General features: G+C 44.9%; 1 long non-coding RNA gene across 5 annotated transcripts in view; it reads right to left on the bottom strand.

The window, feature by feature from the left end:
* Positions 1-3,795: 3,795 nt before the first annotated feature.
* LOC129381316 (uncharacterized) overlaps positions 3,796-15,969 on the bottom strand; it is a 40,184-nt gene continuing 28,010 nt past the window's right edge. For 2 of the 5 annotated variants that reach the window (XR_008609519.2, XR_008609516.2), the window contains exons 4-9: positions 12,931-13,033; positions 11,906-12,050; positions 10,774-10,876; positions 9,284-9,402; positions 6,789-6,892; positions 3,796-4,097 (exon numbers count right to left, since the gene is read on the bottom strand). This is a non-coding gene — a long non-coding RNA (uncharacterized lncRNA). Of the gene's footprint in view, positions 4,098-6,788; positions 6,893-9,256; positions 9,403-10,773; positions 10,877-11,905; positions 12,051-12,930; positions 13,034-15,969 lie in introns of all 5 variants that reach the window. The other 3 variants (XR_008609517.2, XR_008609518.2, XR_008609520.2) reach the window with 3 other exon arrangements.

A 15,969-nucleotide genomic window follows, 5' to 3' on the forward strand; every position in this document is an offset into this window, starting at 1 on the left:
CGACACCTCTGTATTCGGTCCTCTCAGCCCGAAGTATGAAAAGGCCAGAATTTTAACCCATTTAGCAAAGAAGCGTGTAGTGAAACAGCTTTATAAATTTGTGATTTCGGTTTTCACGCCGCCGGCGCCGCCGCTGCCTACGAAAAATGGCCGTGCGCAGCTGCCGTTGAATACCCGTGCCGTCTATAGTGAACTAGAATATCCTAGTTCAGAACTCTGCCATAGTTATTTGCACGCGTTGTCGGCGGTACAAGTCGGATACAGACCTTAAGACACCTTGCATGCCAGCATTATACCCAAGCGAACTTTGTGGAGCTGGGCGAGGTGCGGTGGTTGCATAATATTCGGCTCGTCGCTTGTTTGCGTCACAGTTTAGCGCTAGCCCTGCAACCGTGTCGCACGTGTTCTCGACAGCTCAGACCCAGCGATAAGTTGTTTGAAGACGCGTTGAAGGAACCGACAGGTGCTGCGCACTGAGAACTTGGGCTTCAGGTTGGGCAGCTCCGCATGTGGGGTACTTGCCAAATTTTGTCCCCGGCATGCCTGAGGGTAGATCGAACACCGCCTTTTGACCATTTGAACTACCGGCATTATCAGAGTGAAGGGGCAGATAACACGAGAGATACGGGGAGGGGGGGCATCGATGACCAATTTTTGTTTTTGTACCTTTGCTTTTGTACGTCGTTGACCAAGAGGGCTCACCACTATTGGGACACAAGTGCTTTATGTTATCAGACTTGACTGGCACCTGAGCCATCTGCAAACGTCCGACATGCTGGATTTTAGCAGAACGATGCCCATACTTAATTGACGCCCTACGCTCAAAGTACGATCGGCTTTTCAAGGAAGAACTTGGCCCTATTACTGAAGATCGGACAGAACTACTGCTAGAAACTACAATCACCGACCAAGGTTCCTAAAAACCAGTAATGTCACGCTCACAGCGTTGCAAAGCGCCGTAGTTATATCTGGCGACAATGCAAAAAAAGTCAGGTTTGCCCAAAAGGCGGAGCACTGATTAAGCTAGCAAATTATTACCGCGACAGCGTTAAGGGCCCCGTGTGGAAGAAAAACCGGCGTCGGCATCCCGTGTTTACCGTTTCGACAAAAATCATTTCGAACCACGCATACCCAACCACGCAGGCCCTCCATGTAGCGCAAGGAAGTTACTGACCTAATTAAATTTCTCAAGGTAAAATACGTCAAAAAAATCGCAAAGTACGACTTGCACACAACCTACAGAAATGATAGCGTCGGATTGTAATTTGAATATACGAGAAAACATAATTCTGTTACACCGAAACTCAAAAAAACACAAACCCCTTTACCAGCGTTTCTACCATTCAAAGAGCGGCCATGGCCTCCGAGATTTGCGCGCGCAAATCTCAAAGGCCATAAAGCGGCGCGCCCGGTTCCTTGCAACACTTCCAGATGGCGCTCGCCTCCGCCGAATCGCGGCCCACGCAAGTGGCCGCGTTTCTACCAGAAGGCTCGTGTTCGTGCATAGCGCTCGCCGCCAGCATTTACCGGTAAACACTATGGTCACATAAGCTGCAGTTGCCGGGAAGCGTGAGAAGCAGTCAGGAATCTTTTAATGCTATCACATTCCACTCTTAAAGAAGAAGCTTAAGCGTCCTCCAAATTTTTAGAAAACTACGAAATAAGGTTAGTCGTTTTATCAGCTGCATAAATTGTTGTAAACACTCGCTATCTAAATTAACACGCACGTTGTCGCCGCACACAATGAAACACAGCACATTTCACTCGATTACCGCGGACACTTGACACCAGAATGCTAGCGTGAGAGAGGGCGGCAGAAGCAGCATGCGAAGTGCCCTTCCTGCTGCGACGCGCTTCAATGCGAAATAAGTGGCGAGAACACAGTGCACATGAAGCCTTCAGCCCCCGGCACACCTAGACTCTATACCTAGTGCAGATCGGTTTCAAGATTTTGACTTTACACGGAACATCATGGCGACAACGAAAATTCGCTTAGAGCATTCATACGTAATTGCTATCGTGATAAAACTGGGCATAACTTCCGTTTCCACCATGAATACGTAACACCAGTCGTTCCCTGATTATCAAGAAGGATGGCGCCTCTGTGGCGATTACAAGACCACCATAAACACTTGCCTAGATGTTGACCAGAACCAGCTACCGAGGTTTGAAGACTTGTTCACGGCTCTGTTTGGTGGAGTGCATTTTTTCAAGTTGACCTACATCAACCTATCAGCAAGTGTTGATGTCGGAGACCTTCTAAACATTAGCTTACACTCAAAATGCATAAGATGATCTTAAGATCATCTTTGTCGTCAACAGACTCTTTCGTGACTTCACCCGTGCTTGGGATGCTCCAAAGAATCATGGATACTATGCTGGAAAGGCTGTCAGGCATTTATTGTTACCTGGATTACATGCCGATTACTGGTAGGACCACGGAGTGTCGATAACCTTCAAATTGTGCTAAAAGACCTCCTAAAGCCTGCTGTCTGGGCCAGGAAAATAATCTAATTTTTCCAACAAGAACTCCACTACTTCGAACACTAAGTCAGTGCAGAACGCACCTTGATGTCAGAAGTAAGAAGAGGTCGCACTGTTCAAGGCACCAGCACCAGAAACAAAACAGCTGCAGTCGTTTCTCGGCATTGTCAACTACTACAGCAAGCTTATTCAGCTAGCGACAGTCGCACAACTGTTCTACAACCTACTGTGCAAGAACGCCTCGGGGTACTGGGACAAGCATTGCCAAGATGTATTTGAGTGAAGGCGCAGTAGGCGTCACCTTCTACTTTGGCGCACTACGGCCCAAGCCGCCCTACAAGGCTATATGTGATGCTCTGCAGCAGGATGCCAGAACAAAATGTTTTTTGTTCTGTTTTTACTTATGTTCCACTGATAAAGTTTCGGTGAAATAACGATAAAAACATAGTATTTATTTTTCCCAATAAGTGAATTATGAATTATGAGATTATGCTCAGTGCCTTGACTCAAGGCACTGAGCATAATTTCAGAAGCAGCACGTCATCGAGTGTACTCGCCAAAATGCAAGTCTACTGTTCTGATAAAATGAACTTAAACGAATGATTAAAGCGTACCCGTAGAAAACGAAACGATAAGCTCTTCAGTGCGCAAGCCCTCGGTTTTGCCACGACACCGATCTTCTAGTGCACCAAGCAGCAGGCTTAGATTAGTGAAGCGTTCGACCTGCTTTCGCTCGCACTATACCTGCCCGAGATAGGCGCTAATGCTGATGTTGCCCGCTGACACCAGTTGTTTCTGACTGCCGACTTTCCCCTTTAACTGAAAACCGATAAAGTATTTCAGTTACGTTTTTGTTCTGGTCAAATATATATATATATATATATATATATATATATATTTTTTTTTTTCATTTCCTTCCAACGCTGCTTTGCAGTACGCAGAAGCATATGCAGAGTAGGTGCCTTGGGCGGAAACTGCATGCCTCCCATTGGCTGTGTCAAATCCCATCGCAATTATGTCAGGCCTACAATCACTGCCAATTCCTCCCCTGGGTGTGGACGGTGTAAAAAGCAAGTCACAAACAGTACAAAAGGTGTGGTGGCGCCACGCTCTTCTTTCACCATTCGCCCTTCTTTCCCCTGCCGGCTACTCCCTTAATTTCCTTGATGGCTCTCCATCTCTTCACTTCGCGAGCCACTCGCCTGTTGGTCAGCGCGACTGCTCAGCTTAGCTGTGTGAGTGCCGCTATGCAAAGCATTGGCTTCCACATGTTTTTATGCAGCGTGCCAGCGACCAGAAACCAACCACAAAGTAGTTTCATTTTTTTATTAATGTTTTGAACACTGACGAACCTCACAACACATGCTGCACCCTGGAGCAGAACCGGGCTTCCCAAGAGTTTGAGCATCTCTTGTTTCAAGAATGACTTGAACACTTGCAGGGCAGCCCTCTTGGTCCTATTGGGGCAGCTTTCCTTTTTTTTCTTTTTCCTTTTTGCTTGAGATTTCGTCAGTGCCTTCCTGCACCTCTGGGTTTTACCCCTCCACCAGTGCTCAATCCACCCAGTTTCCAGAGTAAACACATTTTCTCAGTCCCGACGCATAGGGGCAAGTCTGCAAAGACATTTATGCATTCGTAAGTTTACCACTTATAAAATGATACAGGCAGAAATAGAAAGAAAAGAAAATGAAGTACAACACAATGTAGAAGTTGCAAATGAACACTTCAGTTCAACAAGCTACCAAAACTACCTCCACATTCCGCCACCTACCCCCCCCCCCCCCCCCCTTCTGTCCCTGCCCACTTGGTGCGGAATGGAAAAACGTCTCTCGAGGCAGCATAGGTGCGATCCTCACATGCCCTTACTACACAATGACTTGTCAGCATTGGGCGGCATATGCCTCTCAATGGATGCAGTGAACCGTTCGGTAAATGCGCACATGAACTGTTGCAGTACGCAGATGCGTGCCGTGAATCAGCTACGTTGCTCCTTGAAACAAGCATTGCAAGATGACAGAAAGATGACATATCACTCTTGCTAAAGGGTAACGTTGCGAACCCAAGAGGCAGTGTCATCACAGCCACATGATGACTATTTTAAGGGGAAAATGAACATGAGACGTGTGCAAGAATGTCACAGGGCATATGGTTTACTCTGCATGTCGTAACAAAATAAAATTTAGATGTAAAGGATTTATATATGATCTATAAATTATGCATTTATATTCAGTACGAAAGATTGTCTCCACCTAGACAGTTACATACACTTCAAGTTAGTCGAACCCACTTATAGTGGTACTGGTTTTAACAATGTATTGGTGATAACAATGAGATTCTGTTGCACCATCAACTTTTGTATTGTTTTCTATGGTGAAATAATATGCTTACTACAATTCCCCAATGCTGCATTACTGGTTATAAAAATGAAGTTTGGCTGCTGGGTGTCTGAGCCGAAAGGTAGTGAAATGCGAAATCTTTGAAAAGAAAAAAAGAAAATGAGAAATTCGAGTCACTGCACGATGGCCCACTGCTCCAACAGCCGCCACACACTTTCCTGCCTTCTCCGCGTGCCTCTCTCTCGTCGCCTTCCACCCCTCCGAACACGAATGGGCTGCAGCCACACCTCTACACCGTGCCACCCTCTGAAACATTAATGGACCATGCCAATTGCACTGCTCCTATACTTGTGGACAACTCTCTGTGGCAATGAAGGGAAAGCTACGGAGGCAAAGCGCTCACAAGTAAGAGCGCTTCTGAAAAGAGTCCCGCTTTTTCATCCACATTAGTTTAAACTGGGGAAGAGAAAACAAACACTGAATGTAAAAACAAACCACTGAATGTAAAAGCTTGCGTATTTTGCAGCTTTTCCTTCCATGTCTAGGAAAGCGCAAAACCATCGCACGTGGAAGCTGCGTCGATTCGACATCTGTTCTGAGCAACCAAAAGCACTGTTTGGCACTGGCGCGGTAATAGATGTGTAGAAGCTCTGCCCCCGTAGCTTTCCCTTCATAGCCACAGAATGTTGTCTGCGAGTATAGATTCCTCGCATGTTGCTTGCTGGCTCCTCATTCAGCACAGTTCTGCAAACAGCTTAATCGCTTGCGTTCGTCTTTGTTGGTTGCGTCGAAATCGTTCCTGGCCACATGGTTTCTCAGCCTCATTTGACTCGCAATCGAAACGGAAGATGGCTGATCCGCCCACTAATCGTCAGCAATGCATGACGTTGCCGGTGAAAAGAAAGAAAGCGCATGGCTATAGATTTGGAAACTAAGTTCTTCTAACAGATGAGGCGATCGAATGAATGTGCGTGCACTGGATAGCAATGGCAACGATGGCAGCAATGACGTCGTAGGGCACGTTGCCTCAACGTTGTCCTCACAGGAGGCCCAGCAGATGATTCAGTCCCTCCGAGGCGTTGTTTTCACGAGGAATCTTCCACTGCACTACGTGGATCACCTGGATGTCTTGGAAAAGGATGTCGGCAAGCTTCGCGTAAAGTACGCAAGGATGACAGACATAGGGTCTTCTTGTGCAAGCCAGTGAGAAGTGTGTGGCGAGATGCTTTTGGCGATCCCTCCTCAGTGTTTCTTCTGGATTTCTCAAGCTGACAGGCAGCCATGGCAACCTTCTCGCATTTTTTAAAAGGCCCCTTTCAGGACCACCAAAGCAATGCCTTGGCGGTGCTCGCATTTTGCTTTCCACCCGTGACCCCTCTTTGCAGTTGTTATAGCAGTGGTATTCTTGAATGCCCATAGTCGCGACTTGTTACACGTGATCAGAGCACCCAGGAAGCAGTAAAACGAGTGAATACAATCAGCAGCCGGATGGAAGAAAGTGCTGGGGAGGGGCACTGGCTTTCCTGTCATAATACTTTTCTCACACCAGCTCTGCCATTCCACTACATTCATTTTTTTCATGCAACCTGGTTATAACAATTATGGGTTATAACAATGGAATTTTCGTGGTACTTCAAGATTGTTCTAAGTGGGTTCGATTGTACATCATTTCAAGTTGCATTTCAAGTTACGCCTTTTCTATGGTGGACAATATTGCTTTTCATGTATTTATTCTGAAATATGTAACCTACTCTTAACAATGTGGCCCAGTACGATAGATCTCCCTGCACAACCAGTGATACAACATGTGGACGCTCTGTGCTCCATTTATTATTACTAACCACAAATCCTCTTATGCTGTCCCCGGTAGCTTCTGCTTCTGAAATTAAATGTTTTAAAAGATACTGCGTGCAGTTTTGGGTCAGACCTCATATTCAAACTATGAAATATTGACCATAGCGAACTTACGACCGTAGAGCCTGATGCTAATGGCATGCCCATGTCCATCAGGTAGCAAACTATGCCAAGGTAGGGAAGATGCTCAGCTCACTACCAATGGCGCATAACGACGACTGGAAGAAAAAAGAAAAAAACATTATCACTACAGTTAGACACATATTACAACTGAATTTTATTTGCTCAAATGTGTACCAGTCATCAGAAAAAGTATAATTTATTATGGCATTACATATACAGCCATTGTTCTACTAATAATAAAGCAAGAGAATTATTTGCAGAGTAGCTAAATCTACTGCATATGGAATGGCAACATTACCATGGACAAGAACACTAGCAAAGTAATGAGTTCACTGGTTTTGTAAAATTTTGATCAACTACGCTGATTTATAAAGGATTATGCAGGTATTTCTACGAGCTATCATTAAGGGTTAAGCGGAGGGCCATCTATATCTATACAGGAAAGATTCACTCAATTAGTTGAAGAATAAAAGCTACTACGAATCTCATTGCCACTGATGACACATTCTGGGGAAATATGTGTTGATCTCCTTTATGCTGATTACATTAACTTATACCATATTTATTCGAATCTAGGCCGATAGTTTTTTCCAAATAATCATATACGAAACTCTAGGGTTGACTTAGATTCGAGGATTTTAAAAAATGCGCCACTTTGTAACTGAAACTGATAAATATGGTCTATAAGTAATGCCATCTAGAAAAGTCAGTGTCGCAGCCACTACTAGCCAGGCCAGTAGCCAACTGAAGTACAAAAGCGATGTTGTCGCTTTGACCTGTGTCGAATCGGAGCTGGTTTTATGGTATCGGCATGCGGCGTGGCGTTATCGTAATGGCACACTATAGTGCCACTTTCAAACCAAAAGTTGTGCTAGCCGCAGAGGCATAGTAAGCCAGGCGGGACTTCAGCATCAATGAGAAAAACGACCGTCATTGGAAGCAGAAAGGGGAGACACTTTTGCTTGTGCCGCAACAAGGACATGACAACGATGAGGAAGATAAGCACGCAATAACAGAGAGCTGTTAAACGAGATTGTGCCGAGTTTCGACGCGTGTGATGCCGCACTGTCTGCGCATGTATGGGCACACGGACGTGACCATGCATGCGTCCGCAAGTGTATGTGTGGTCGATGCTAACAGCGGTGACGATGTCGAGTGAGCTCGGCATGTTCATATTAAATAAATGCTGTTATCATTTTGTGAATGCTGTCCTCACTTTTTTTGCTCAGCCTACATTTGAGGTAACTTTTTTTTATTTTTTCTGGCTTCGGACGTTCGGGGGTCGAATTAGAATCGGGGCCGGCCTAGATTCGAGTAAATACGGTATGTTGTTTTATACTTTGTGGGGTTCTCACACCGTGCTCGTGGGACAAAGGAACGACAACACAGTAGAGCAAACAATCACAAGGGCATTTATTGCACCTTTCATAGATCAATGCCTGCTAGCCGAGTTGCTATCCACAAAACATGCCGATGGGCGCGCGACAAATCTAGAAGTCCGACTCACCGCGACCGGATAGCGAGCGAATATGTTCGCCCCATGCTGGATCCCAACGCCTGGTCATTCGTGGGTACGGTCACGCGAGCGGTGGCGCATTCGAAGGCAGCCACGCGAGACGGTCTCGTAGAAGCATGGATCGGCGCATGCGCGGCACAGCACGTCCGCACTGCTTGCTGTCCCGAACCAAAAAGGAAGCGCCTTGTCTTTCGGCGCCCAAGTAACCCCGCCTGTCGGCGGCGTTAGCAGCGCAACACTCGCGCCGTCTCTCGTACTGCGCCTCAACCACTCCGACCGCCGCGGGCGCCAGGCCACGCGAGCCGTGCGGGAAAACAACATATCAGGGGACGCGTGAGAGTCGCGCATCCCCACAACTTGCATACCTATTTACTATCCTTTGTCATTGCAAAGTGTTGCAGGCAGTGCTACCTGTCCACGTAAGGTGAGCAAATGTATGCCTGAAGCGAGTCAATGAAACAAAAGCAGGGGCAATGGCTTGACTGCCCATTGCAACGAGGCAGAGGAACCTTTCAACCTCTTTCGTTAAATATGTCCCAATCCCAAAATTAATGAATTGTAAACTGGGCCGATCACAAAGGCGGTGCAATGTGGATAGTATGTCAAAGCACCAGCTGCCACTACGAAAGGACAGGACGAAACTGACATGCTTTTGTTTTTCCAATCAAATTGCTGCTATGTCATGGGACACCACCTCAAAGCACCTGGTAAGGTGCGTAGTCATTCTCTTGGGCCATGAATGTGTGTGACCTACAAGGTGGAGCATTGCACTAGTGTGCTGGGGAAGCCTGGTTCAAATCCCACCTTTGCCTACGCAATTTTTTTTAAATTGAGTAACAGCTTGTGTGAAATTATTAACAGCATCGGCCTGGCAAGACAGCCAGCACACGCAAAATAGCCAAAAGGGACAACGGAAGCTTTGCAATAAAATGTCTGTACAAACCAGATGCGAGAATAAGTCAGCACCCACCCAAGCAATGCACCAAAGGTGACAGCTTTGGCCATCTGGGGTGGAATGGGAGACTGCACACCGCTATTCAGGCCCGGATATGCTTGCTTTGAATTCATTTAGACCAATGACCTGGAAGTCTGGAAAGTTAAAATAGCTTGTTGTTTGCACACTCACTTTTATGATTAGCAGCCAATGTAGTGAACACTTGGCAAATAATGTGGTCATACAAGTCACATACTGCAAGTCTTGCACATTTTCGAATATGTTTATAACAAGTCTTCTAAATGTGCAGAAGATGAGAAAACAGTAACAGCAGAGATTCCATGATGGCAGGAGGCATCAGGAATAAAAAACTGTTGAGATTTCCCAATTATAGATACAAATGATTTGCTATTGTACAAATGGGTGCAAGCAGCAAAGGCTGAACTTAATGGGACACTAAAGTGAAAAATGATTTCTTCTGCATCAGTAAATTACCGTTCTACAACACCAAAAACATCACTCTTACAACGATAAGACGTTTGGTGAGCCAGAAAAAGCGCAAGAGCGAAATACGGGTGGCGACGCCTACTTATGTTCCCGCACCTGGGGGCTGTGACGTCTTGGATTTTGATGGCATCTTCTAGGGCCTACTAATTATATATAGCGGTACAGATTGACTACATTGTGTTCTAAAGGAACCAAATATGAAACATTGCAAGTTTCGGGAACGTTTATTCAGCCAATGCGGCCCAAATGCAAAAACATACTTTGGAATCCCTGACGTCACTCTGACATACCGGCGCTGGGGTTCCGGCGTGAAATTCAAATACTGATACTTGGACCTCCATTTTCTCATCTAATAATCAAACTATATTTTTTAAATGACTGCCTGCAGGGTTCTCAAACAACGCTTCATTAGTCTAAACTGATTTCTTGTTTCGCTTTAGTGTCCCTTTAAGATTCTTGCAGCCAAGTAAGAACTCTCAACTCCTTCCATGCTATGACATTACACCTTAAATATAATAGAACATGGCCCAACTATATTTAAAGATCCCGATAGCCAACATGTTTAATCTATTCAGAAAGAAAAAAAATCGCTTCGGCTTACAGTGTCTGATGGATCTTGTGCTCTCAGCTACCAAGAGCATTACTAAGCATGTCCATAGCATTGTTACAAAATGCGAAGTAACATTAATGAGCTGAGAACATTCACCATTCAAAAGCTGCAGTGAGCAATTGACAGCTCACCTAGTCAATCCGTGAATAATTTATTCTTATTAACCACTGATCTCGTTATGCTCTTAGTGGTAGACTCCTTCTGCAAATGAATTTTTTAAAACACTGCATGCATTTTGGGTCAGAACTCATGTTCCAACGATGAAATACGGACAAGCTATGCTGATTCATAAATAATTATGCCGGTAATTTTATGAGCTATCAGTAAGGGTTAAGCTTCTGTCTGATGAGCGCAGTTTTGGGTCAGACCTCATATTCCAACAATGAAATACTTCCCATAGCGAACTTACGACTATAGTGCCAGCTGTTAATGGTGTGTCCATTTCCACCACGTAGTGAGCTAGCCCAAGGTAGGGCATTCGTCCATTCACTACCAATGGCAAATAAAGTTAACTGGAAGAAAATGAAAAAAGAAACATTACCAGCACAGCTAATATCATATTACCAGAAAGAGTATAATTTATTATAGCATTACAATAAACAGCTGCTGTTCCTCTAATAGGTGAGCAAGAAAAGAGAATTGTTTGTAGAGTAGCTAAATCTACATATAGAATGGCAATATTACCATAGAAAGAACACCAGCAAAGTAATGAATCAATTGGTTTTGTAAAATTTTGATCAACTACACTGATTTATAAACAAGTATGTAGGTATCACTATGAGCCATCATTAAGGGTTAAGCAGCAAGTCATCTATATTTACAGTGAAAAAAATTCAATTATTTCAAGGATTATAGCTCCTAGGAATGTCATTGCCACCAATGACACAGATCCTGGGGAAATATGTACTGATGCCCTTTATGCTGATTCCATTAACTTATATGTTCTTTTATACTTACATACCTATTTTCTCTTCTTTGTCATTGCAAGGTGTTGCAGGCAGTGCTATGTGTCCACGTAAGGTGAGAAAATGTATGTCTGACGCAAGTGCATGAAACAAAAGCAGGGGCAATGACCGCCCATTGTATTCAGACAGAGGAACCTTTCAACCTCTTTCGTTAAATATGTGCTAATCCCAAATTTAATTCATTGTAAACTGGGCCGATCACAAAGGCGGTGCAGTGTCGATAGCATGTCAAACTACTAGCTGCCACTACAGAAGGACAGGACGAAACTGACATTTTCATGTTTTTCCAATCAAATTGTTGCTGTCATGGGGCTCACACCCCATCTCAAAGCATATGGTAAGGTGCGTAGTTATTCTCTCATGCCATAAATGTGTGTGTGACCTACAAGGTGGAGCATTGCACTAGTGTGCTGGGGAAGCCTGGTTCAAATCCCACCTTTGCCTACGCAATTTTTTTTTTAATTAAGTAACAGCTTGTGTGAAATTATTGCCAGCATCGGCCTGGCAAGACAGCCAGCACATGCAAAATAGCCAAAAGGGACAAAGGAAGCTTTGCAATAAAATGTGTGTACAAACCAGATGTGAGAATAAGTCAGCACCCACCAAAGCAATGCACCAAAGGTGACAGCTTTGGCCATCTGGGGTGGCATGGGAGACTGCACACCACTATTCAGGCCCGGATATGCTTGCTTCGAATTCATTAGCCCAGTCACCTGGAAGTCTGGAAAGTTAAAATAGCTTGTTGTTTGCACACTCACTTTTATGATTCGCAGCCAATGTAGTGAACACTTGGCAAATAATGTGGTCATACAAGCCACATACTGCAAGTTTCGCACATTTTCGAATATGTTCATAACAAGTCTTCTAAGTGTGCAGAAGGTACCTCTGCTTAGGAAGATGAGAAAACATAGTAACAGCCGAGATTCCGTGATGGCATGCGGCATCGGGAATAAAAAACGGTTGAGATTTCCCAATGCTAGATACAAATGCTTCACTATTGTACAAATTGCTGCAAGCAGCAAAGGCTGAATTTAAGGTTTTTTTGGCCTAGTAAGAACTCTCAATCCCTTTCGTGCTATGATAGTACACCTGAAATCTAACCAAATATGGCTCCACTATATTCAAAGGTCCCAAATGCCCACATGTTTCATCCATTCATAAAGAGTAAATTCGCTTCTGCATGCAATGTCTCATGGATCGTGTGCTGTCAGCTACCAAATGCATGACTAAACATGTTCATAGCTTTGTTACAAAATGCGAAGTAACATTGATGAGCTAAGAACAATCACTATCCAAAAGCTGCAGCGAGCTGTTGACGGCTCTCCTAGTCAATTTGTGAACAATTTATTCTTATTAACCACAAATCTTAAGCTGTTAGTGGTAGATTCTCATTCTGCAATTAAATTTTTTTACATACTACGCGCAGCTTTGGGTCATACCTCATGTTCCAACGATGAAGTATTGATAAAGTAAGCTGATTTATAAAAATTATCCGGGTATTTCTACGAGCTATTATTAAGGATTAAGCTTCTGTCTGATGTGCACAGTTTTAGGTATGACCTCATATTCCAACTATGAGATATTGACCACAGCGAACTTACGACCGTAGCACCTGCTGCTAATAGCGTGCCCCTGTCCACCAGGTGGCAAGCTAGCCCAAGGTATGGCTATGGTCAGTTCACTACCAATGGCAAATAAAGACAACTGGAAGAAAATGAAAAAAGAAACATTATCACTACAGTTAATATCATATTGCCAGAAAGAGTATAATTTATTATAGGATTAAAATAAACAGCTGCTGTTCCTCTAATAGGCAAGCAAGAAAAGAGAATTATTTGTAGAGTAGCTAAAACTACATATGGAATGGCAATATTACCATAGAAAGAACACTAGCAAAGTAATGAATTAAATGGTTTTGTAAAATTTTGTCAACTACGCAGATTTATAAACAATTATACAGGTATTTATACGAGCTACCATGAAGGGTTAAGTGGTGGGCCATCTATATATAATGAGAAAATTCACACTATTATTTGAATAATAGCTGCTATGTGTCATCAGTGTCATTTTATGACACAGATGACTATATGCTATGTGTGAATCTGCGTCATTGCCACTGATGACGCAGATTCTGGGGAAATATGTGTTGATCTCCTTTATGTTGATTCAATTAATTCATATTACGTTGCAGAAGTCACATATAACAATGTATTTACAATATGTACAAGGGAGACAACGATGTATAAACAAGATGGCTGTAAAGACCGATTCCACCAACACAGGTTAAATCGTCTTCTTTTGACTGTCGCCACTCTTGGTTGCGCCGTGACATAACCCCGGCCTGTAAAGGCACTGTCTTGGCGCTAAATATAAGGGCGGTTAACTCGCGGGGAATGCAAGGCTTCAGTCAGTACACATGCACAACATCCGTGGGGACACGCGAGTCCAGCGGAGCAATCTCGTAGTTCACATCATCAAGCTTACACACTATTGTGTAGGGCCCTGTGTAGCGTGGCAGCAGCTCTTCAGACAAGCCAACATGGCAACATGGTGTCTATAGGAGGACAACGGAGGCAGGAGGAGATTGAACATCCCGATGTCGGCTGTCTTACCGGATCTTCTGAGTGGCCTGAGACTCAGTGAGCCGGGAGCCGGCAATCTCGTGTGGCGTGTGAGCCCGGGCGAAGATGTCTTGAACATATTCAGTGGGAGTGTTCGTTGAGGAAGGAAACAGTTTGTCCAAGGGCAAAGAAGGGCGGTGGCCGAAAAGACAGCGGTCTCATGACAGGATGAATTATAGGCGAAGGTCACCAAGGGTAACGTGCTGTCCCAATCACTGTGGTCATTGGAAACATACACAGACAGCATTATTGTCAACGTACGATTGAGCCGCTTCATCAGACCGTTTGTATGCGGGTGGCAGGCGGTGGAAAGCTTGTGCTTGGCAGAACAGGAACGAAGTAGTCTCCAACTACTTCTGGACAAGAAGGTGCCACCACAATCAGTGAGGAGCTGCCGGGGTGCACTGTGATGGAGGATGAAGTCATGTAAAAGGAAATCTGCCACTTCAGTTGCACAGCTTGTGCGCAAAGCTCCTGGGATTACGTGCCGGGTCGCGTAATCAGTCGTGACAACGACCCGCTTAATACCTAATTTCAATGTCGGAAAAGGGCTGAGAAGATCGAAACCGAAGCAAAAGAATGGTTCTGAGGGCACATCGATGGGATGAAGGTGTCCAGCGGGCAAGCACAGCATGTTTTTTGCGATAATTACAGAGCGCACAGGCTGTAACGTAGCGGTGCACAGAGCGGTACAGGCCTGGCCAGTAGAAGTGGTGCCATATGCGGTCGTAAGTACGCGGAACGCCGAGGTGGCCTGCAGTAGGGTCATCATACAACTGCTCAAGAACTGATGTCTGGAGATGGCGTGGTACAACGAGCAAAAGTTCTAGTCCTTCAGGGTATAAGGTGCGACGGTAGAGAACGTTGTCGCGGAGCATGAATATGTACAGCATGGGCTCCGAATGTCCAGAATTGAGATGATCATTGAGAACATGTAAGCAGGCATCACGCCGTTGCTCAGTGTGGATGTCATGCAGATCAGAAATGGCCAGGACGCAAGAGTCGGTTTCATGTGCATCATATTCAGGGCGGTTGACAGTATGACGGGAGAGGCAGTCAGCATCTTTGTGCAAAATACCCTACTTGTAACAGCAAATGAATATTCTTGGAGCCATAGTGCCTATCTACCCAAATGTCCAGTGGGGTCTTTAAGCGAGGAGAGCCAGCACAAGGCATGGTGATCGGTAACCAGGGCAAATGTGCAGCCGTACAAGTAGGGGCGGAATTTGGCAACTGCCCAAACTAATGCCAGGCACTCCCGTTTAGTAATTAAAAAATTCCGTTCAATAGGTGACAGGAGGCGACTGGCGTATGCAATTACGCGCTCTGCATTACACTGCCATCGAACAAGTACAGCCCCGATTTCATGGCCACTGGCATCCGTGTGAACTTCAGTAGTGGCAGATGGATCATCTGCCACTATTGAAGAGCCATGATGAGCCAGCAATGGGTGAGCCACGAGCAAGCATACAAGGTCGGAGAAAGCTTTGGTTTCAGCAAGGCCCCATGTGAAAGCAATGTTCTTCTTAAATAAGCTGGTGAGTGGGTGAGCGGTTTCTGCAAAATTCTTAATAATACGACGTAAATATGAGCACAGGCCAACAAAGCTTCTTACGACTGTGGCAGAAGACGGAACAGGAAAGTTCTGGACAGTGCGAATCTTGTCAGGGTTGGGTTGAATGCCAGCGGGACTGACGAGATGGTGAAGAACGGTAATTTTATGGCGTCCAAAGTGGCACTTGGATGACTTCAACTGCAGGCTGGTGCGTCGAAAACAGCAATAGCCAATAGACATGTTAGATGACTCGTGAAAGTTGGCGAAGCCTATGACATCGTCTAGATAACATAGACATGTCGATCACTTATAGCCACGAAGTAAGGAGTCCATCATTTTTTCGAAGGTTGCCGGGGCATTACAAAGGCCGAATGGCATAACCTTGAATTTGTAGACGCTGTCAGGTGTTACAAAGGCAGTTTTCCCATGGTCCATGTCATGCACCGAGATTCAACAATAGCCTG

Source organism: Dermacentor andersoni, chromosome 1 (assembly GCF_023375885.2).
Source record: "Dermacentor andersoni chromosome 1, qqDerAnde1_hic_scaffold, whole genome shotgun sequence".
NCBI classification, from domain to species: Eukaryota; Metazoa; Arthropoda; class Arachnida; order Ixodida; family Ixodidae; genus Dermacentor; species Dermacentor andersoni.